Source organism: Lynx canadensis, chromosome X (assembly GCF_007474595.2).
Source record: "Lynx canadensis isolate LIC74 chromosome X, mLynCan4.pri.v2, whole genome shotgun sequence".
NCBI classification, from domain to species: domain Eukaryota; kingdom Metazoa; phylum Chordata; class Mammalia; order Carnivora; family Felidae; genus Lynx; species Lynx canadensis.
This window is the reverse complement of record NC_044321.2, coordinates 121,872,028-121,879,454: the sequence shown is the minus strand read 5'-3', so window position 1 is coordinate 121,879,454 and position 7,427 is coordinate 121,872,028. Positions and strand designations below refer to the sequence as shown.

The window sequence follows — 7,427 nt, the reverse complement described above, 5'->3', positions numbered from 1 at the left end:
AATTTCTTTATCCATTCATCAGTTGATGGACATTTAGGCTCTTTCCATAATTTGGCTATTGTTGAGAGTGCTGCTATAAACATTGGGGTACAAGTGCCCCTATGCATCAGACTCCACACCCGAAAAACAACCCAGTGAAGAAATGGGCAGAAAACATGAATAGACACTCCTCTAAAGAAGACATCCGGATGGCCAACAGGCACATGAAAAGATGCTCAACGTCTCTCCTTATCAGGGAAATACAAATCAAAACCACACTCAGATATCACCTCACGCCAGTCAGAGTGGCCAAAATGAACAAATCAGGAGACTATAAGTGTTGGAGAGGATGTGGAGAAACGGGAACCCTCTTGCACTGTTGGTGAGAATGCAAATTGGTGCAGCCACTCTGGAAAACAGTGTGGAGGTTCCTCAGAAAATTAAAAATAGAGCTACCCTATGACCCAGCAATAGCACTGCTAGGAATTTACCCAAGGGATACAGGAGTACTGCCTCAGCCTTTTAACACCAGTGGCGGGTTGGCAGACCAACAACCCCATGGTTCTGCAGGGATCCTCACTTCCTTTTAGAACTTGGGTAGGTAGGTGGGGAGAGTGTGAGCATCTGAGCCCACTGGGCAGGGCGGGTGTATCTGCGCCCCCCCCTTCCCTGCCAGTGGGCTCTGTGATGTAACCTGAGGGGGGTGGGGTGGGGCCTAGGGCACTAGCCAGCTGGTTTTGAGAAGGAGTTGTAGGGGGAGGATGCCATGTGCTGTAGGTGTAGAATACACACCAGAGTTCCAAGCCTTAGTACAAAAAATATATATAAAACATTTCATTCATAATTTTATATTGACTATAAATTGAGTAATTGATTATAAAATTGATTATAGATTTGGGTATATTTGGTCAAACAAAATGCATTTAAAATTTTAAAAAGAGGGAGAAATAGACCATCTGAGTAGACTTATAACAAGAGACTGAATTAGTAATCAACATACTACCCACAAAGGAAAGCAAAGGCCCAGATGGCTTGAATTTAGCAAACGTTTCAAGAAGAATTAAAACCAATTCTTCACAAACTATTCCAAATGACAGAAGAGGAAGGAACACTTCCAAACTCATGTTAAGAGGCCAATATTGCCCTGATGCTAAAACCAGAGGAGGACATCACAATAAAAGAAAACTACAGACCAATAAATACTATGAACTTGGATGCAGAAATTCTCAACAAAATACTATCAAATCAAATCTAAAAACATATTTTAAAAAACTATACACCATGATCAAGTAGGATTTACACAAGGAATGCAAGTTTAACTCAACATCCAAAATTTTTTATAGTTAAAAAAAATTTTAACGTTTATATATATATATATATACATATATGTGTATAAATATGTATATTATATTAAATATAATTTATTGTCAAATTGGTTTCCATACAACATCCAGTGCTCATCCCAACAGGTGCCCCCCTCAATGCCCATCACCCACTTTCCCCTCTCCCCCACCCCCCATCAACCCTCAGTTTCTTCTCAGTATTTAAGAGTTTCTTATGGTTTGCCTCCGTCCCTCTCTGTAACTTTTTTTCCCCCTTCCCCTCCCCCATGGTCTTCTGTTAAGTTTCTCAGGATCCACATATGAGTGAAAACATATGGTATCTGTCTTTCTCTGCCTGACTTATTTCATGCAGCATAATATTCTCCAGTTCCATCCACGTTGCTACAAATGGCCAGATTTCATTCTTTCTCATTGCCAAGTAGTATTTCATTGTATAACCACATCTTCTTTGTCCATTCATCAGTTGATAGACATTTAGGCTATTTCCATAATTTGGCTGTTGTTGAAAGTGCTGCCATAAACATTGGGGTACAGGTGCCCCTATGCATCAGCACTCCTGTATCCCTTGGGTAAATTCCTAGCAATGCTATTGCTGGGTCATAGGGTGGATCTATTTTTAATTTTTTGAGGAACCTCCACACTGTCTTCCAGAGCGGCTGCACCAGTTTGCACTCCCACCAACAGTGCAAGAGGGTTCCCGTTTCTCCACATCTTCTCCAGCATCTATAGTCTCCTGATTTGTTCATTTTAGCCACTCTGGCCAGCATGAGGTGGAATCTGAGTGTGGTTTTGATTTGTATTTCCCTGATGAGGAGTGACGTTGAGCATCTTTTCATGTGCCTGTTGGCCTTCTGGATGTCTTCTTTAGAAAAGTGTCCATTCATGTCTTCTGCCCATTTCTTCACTGGATTATTTGTTTTTCAGGTGTGGAGTTTGTGAGTTCTTTATAGATTTTGGATGCTAGCCCTTTGTCTGATATGTCATTTGCAAATATCTTTTCCCATTCGTTCAGTTGCCTTTTAGTTTTGTTGGTTGTTTCCTTTGGAGTGCAGGAGCTTTTTATCTTCATGACGTCCCAATAGTTCATTTCTGCTTTTAATTCCCTTGCCTTTGAGGATGTGTCGAGTGAGAAATTGCTGTGGCTGAGGTCAGAGAGGTTTTTTCCTGCTTTCTGCTCTAGGGTTTTGATGGTTTCCTGTCTCACATTCAGGTCCTTTATCCATTTTGAGTTTATTTTTGTGAATGGTGTAAGAAAGTGGTCTAGTTTCATTCTTCTGCATGTTGCTGTTCAATTCTCTCAGCACCATTTGTTAAAGAGACTGTCTTTTCCCCACTGGATATTCTTTCCTGCTTTGTCAAAGATGAGTTGGCCATACTTTTGTGGGTCCAATTCTGGGGTCTCTATTCTATTCCATTAGTCTATGTGTCTGGTTTTGTGCCAATACCATGCTCTCTTGATGATTACAGCTTTGTAGTAGAGGCTAAAGTCTGGGATTGTGATGCCTCCCGCTTTGGTCTTCTTCTTCAAGATTACTTTGGCTATTTGGGGTCTTTTGTGGTTCCAGGCAAATTTTAGCATTGCTTCTTCTAGCTTCGAGAAGAATGCTGGTGCAATTTTGATTGGGATTGCATTGAATGTGTAGATAGCTTTGGGTAGTATTGACATTTTGACAATATTTATTCTTCCAATCCATGAGCACGGAATGTTTTTCCATTTCTTTGTATCTTCTTCAATTTCCTTCATCAGCTTTCTATAGTTTTCAGCATACAGATCTCTTACATCTCTGGTTAGGTTTATCCCTAGGTATTTTATGCTTCCTGGTGCAATTGTGAATGGGATCAGTTTCTTTATTTGTCTTTCTGTTGCTTCATTATTAGTGTATAAGAATGCAACTGATTTCTGTACATTGATTTTGTATCCTGCAACTTTGTTGAATTCATGTATCAGTTCTAGCAGACTTTTGGTGGAGTCTATTGGATTTTCTATGTATAATATCATGTCATCTGCAAAAAGTGAAAGCTTGACTTCATCTTTGCCAATTTTGATGCCTTTGATTTCATTTTGTTGTTTGATTGCTGATGCTAGGACTTCCAACACTATGTTAAACAACAGCAGTGAGAGAGGACATCCCTGTCGTATTCCTGATCTCAGGGGGAAAACTCTCAGTTTTTCCCCGTTGAGGATGATATTGGCTGTGGGCTTTTCATAAATGGCTTTTATGATGTTCAATTATGTTCCTTCTATCCCAACTTTCTTGAGGGCTTTTATTAAGAAAGGATGCTGTATTTTGTCAAACACTTTTTCTGCATCGATTGACAGGATCATATGGTTCTTTTCTTTTATTTTATTCATGTGATGTATCACATTGACTGATTTGCAAATATTGAACCAGCCCTGCATCCCAGGAATGAATCCCACTTGATCATGGTAAATAATTATTTTCATATGCTGTTGAATTCTATTTGCTAATATCTTGTTGAGAATGTTTGCATCCATATTCATCGGGGATATTGGCCTGTAGTTCTCTTTTTTTGCTGGGTCCCTGTCTTGTTTAGAAATAAAAGTAATGCTGGCTTCACAGAATGGGTCTGTAAGTTTTCCTTCCATATCTATTTTCTGGAACAGCTTGAGAAAGATAGGTATTATCTCTGCTTTAAATGTCTGGTACAACTCCCCAGGGAAGCCATCTGGTCCTGGACTCTTATTTGTTGGGAGATTTTTGATAACTGATTCAATTTCTTCACTGGTTATGGGTTTGTTCAAATTTTCTATTTCTTCCTGTTTGAGTTTTGGAAGTGTGTGGGTGTTTAAGAATTTGTCCATTTCTTTCAGGTTGTCCAGTTTGTTAGCATATAATTTTTCATAGTTTTCCCTGATAATTGCTTGTATTTCTAAGGGATTGATTGTAATAAGTCCATTTTCATTCATGATTTTATCTATTTGGGCCCTCCCCCTTTTGTTTTTGAGAAGCCTGGCTAGAGGTTTATCAATTTTGTTTATTTTTTCAAAAAACCAACTCTTGGTTTCATTGATCTGCTCTACTGTTTTTTTTTAAGTCTATATTGCCTATTTCTGCTCTGATCTTTATTATTTCTCTTCTTCTGCTGGGTTTGGGGTGTCTTTGCTGTTCTGCTTCTATTTCCTTTAGGTGTGCTTTTCGATTTTCTATTTGGGATTTTTCATGTTTCTTGAGATAGGCCTGGACCACGACAAGCATGAAACCTACAGATAACATAATGAGTTTAAACCCATATCTTTCAATAACACTGAATTTAAATGGACTAAATGCTCCAACCAAAAGACATAGGGTATCAGAATGGATTAAAAAAAAACACAAGACCCATCTATTTGCTGTCTACAAGAGACTCATTTTAGACCTGAGGACACCTTCAGATTGTAAGTGAGGGTATGGAGAACTATCTATCATGCTACTGGAAGTCAAAAGAAAGCTGGAGTAGCCACACTTATATCAGACCAACTAGACTTTAAATTAAAGGCTGTAACAAGAGATGAAGAAGGGCATTATATAATAATTACAGGGTCTATCCATCAGGAAGAGCTAACAGTTATAAATGTCCATGCACCAAATTTGAAGGCCCCAAATATATAAAACAATTAATCACAAACATAAGCAACCTTATTGATAAGATTGTGGTAATTGCAGGGGTTTTAATACTCCACTTACAACAATGGATAGATCATCTAGACAGAGAATCAATAAACAAAGAAGAGCCCTGAATGATACATTGGATCAGATGGACTTGACAGATTATTTAGAACTCTGCATCCCAAAGCAATGGAATATACTTTCTTCTCAAGTGCACATGGAACATTCTCCAAGATAGATCACATACTGGATCACAAAACAGCCCTTAATAAGTATAAAAGAATTGAGATCATACCATGCACACTTTCAGATCACAATGCTATGAAGCTTGAAATCAACCACAGGAAAAAGTCTGGAAAACCTCCAAAAGCATGGAGGTTAAAAAGCATCCTACTAAAGAATGAATGGGTCAACCAGGCAATTAGAGAAGAAATTAAAAGATATATGGAAACAAATGAAAGTACAACAATCCAAATGCTTTGGGATGCAGCAAAGGCAGCCCTGAGAGGAAAATAACATTTATATATTTTGGGGAGAAAGAGAGGGACAGCACACAAACAGAGGAGGGGCAGAGAGAGAGGGAGACACAGAATCTGAGGCAGGCTCCAGGCTCTGAGCTGTCAGCACAGAGCCCCATGAGGGGTTTGAACCCATGAACTGCGAGATCATGAACTGAGCCGAAGTCAGAGGCTTAACTGACTGAGTCACCCAGGTGCCCCAAAAATCAATTAATGTAATACATCGTATCAACAGAATAAAAAGCAAAAGTCACACGATCATCTCAGTAGCTGCCGAAAAATCATTTGATCACATTATACAGAATACCCTAAAGAAAACTATTAGGACTAATAAATGAGGTTGGCAAGACTGGAAATTATAAAATAAATTAAAAATCTATTGTATTTGGTGGAGCGGGGGGAGGAGAGAAGAGGCCAATGCAATGGCTAGTCTTTACTGGAAAGAAGAAACTTTACAGCACATTAAAAAAAATTTTTTTTATGTTTTCTCTCTCTCTCTCTGTCTCTCTGTCTCTCTGTCTCCCTGTCTCTCTCTCAAAAATAAATAGAAAAAGAAAAAGAAAAGGGGTGCCTGGATGGCTCAGTCAGCTAAGTAGCTTCCTTTAGCTCAGGTCATGATCTCGTGGGTCATGAGTTCAAGTCCCGCGTAGAGCTCTGTGCTGACAGCTCAGAGCCTGGAGCCTGCTTCATACTCCCTCTCTCTCTGCCCCTCCCGTGATCATGCTTAGTCTCTCTCTCTCTCTCAAAAATAAATAGGCATTAATTTTATTTTTGAGAGAGAGAGAGCAGGAGCGGGAGAGGGGCAGAGAGAGAGAGGGAGACACAGAATCTGAAGCAGGCTCCAGGCTCTGAGCTGTCAGCACAGAGCCCAATGCCAGGCTTGAACTCATGAACAGAACCATGAGATCATGACCTGAGCTGAAGTCCAATGCTTAACCGACTGAGCCACCCAGGTGCCCCTAAAGCACATTTTGAGTAAGTTAGTGCAAAAGTTCAGTGGACCAACTGATGAGGCACCAGCTTGTGATGAGTTCCCCAACTAAGGCATCGCTGGGCTTTACCTCTGTGCAGCCAGAACCAGATGATGGCAATATTGTCCTCTTCACAGTTGCAGCACTATTCGCTTGTTGGTGATAGATGGGACAAAAGTAGGGTCTTCTTTGGTAACTGAAGCTGCCTGGGGGCTAGCATTTTGTATGGGTCTGGTCCCTTCTGTGCAGCCATCATGACCTCCCTCTCCAGCCCTGTCACCTGCTCACCTCAGCAGGAACACTGCCTCCAGATGCCATGCAGCGCACCAGGGTGACTTGACTGGGACCGTGCAGCCAGTGTTCCAACTCCACGAAGTAATCTTGAGGTCATCACGCCCACTACAGACAACTTCTGTTGTATTTTTATACACTTGTAATGAAACAATCTGGAAATGAAATTAAGAGAACAGCTTCATTCACAGTAGCATCAAAAAGAATAAAATACTTAGGAATAACTTAACCAAAGAAGTGTTAAGACTCGTAAACTGAAAACAAAAACAAAAACAACAACAAAAAAAAAACTGTTAAAATAAATTTTCTTTTTTTAAAAAAATGTTTATTTATTCTTGAGAGAGAGAGAGACAGAGACAGAGACAGAGGGAGAAGGGGAGGGTCACAGAGAGAGGGAGACACAGAATCCAAAGCAGGCTCCAGGCTCTGAACCGTCAGCACAGAGCCCGACGCAGGGCTCAAACCCACAAACCAGGAGATCGTGACCTGAGTTGAAGTCGAACGCTTAACAGACTGAGCCACCTAGGTGCCCCTAAAATAAATTTTCAAAGACCTAAATATATGGAAAGATATTCTATGTTCAAGCATTAGAAGATTTAATTTAACTTAATTTTGTTAAGATGAATACACTGCTCAAATTGATCTATAAATTTAATAAAATCCCAATCAATGTCCCAGCTGCCTTAGTTGCAGAAACTGACAAGCTGCTCTTAAAAT

General features: G+C 39.9%; 1 pseudogene; it reads right to left on the bottom strand.

Annotated features, from left to right (window-relative positions):
• Window positions 1–6,441: 6,441 nt before the first annotated feature.
• On the bottom strand, window positions 6,442–6,859 carry LOC115506642 (annotated as a pseudogene).
• Window positions 6,860–7,427: the final 568 nt, after the last annotated feature.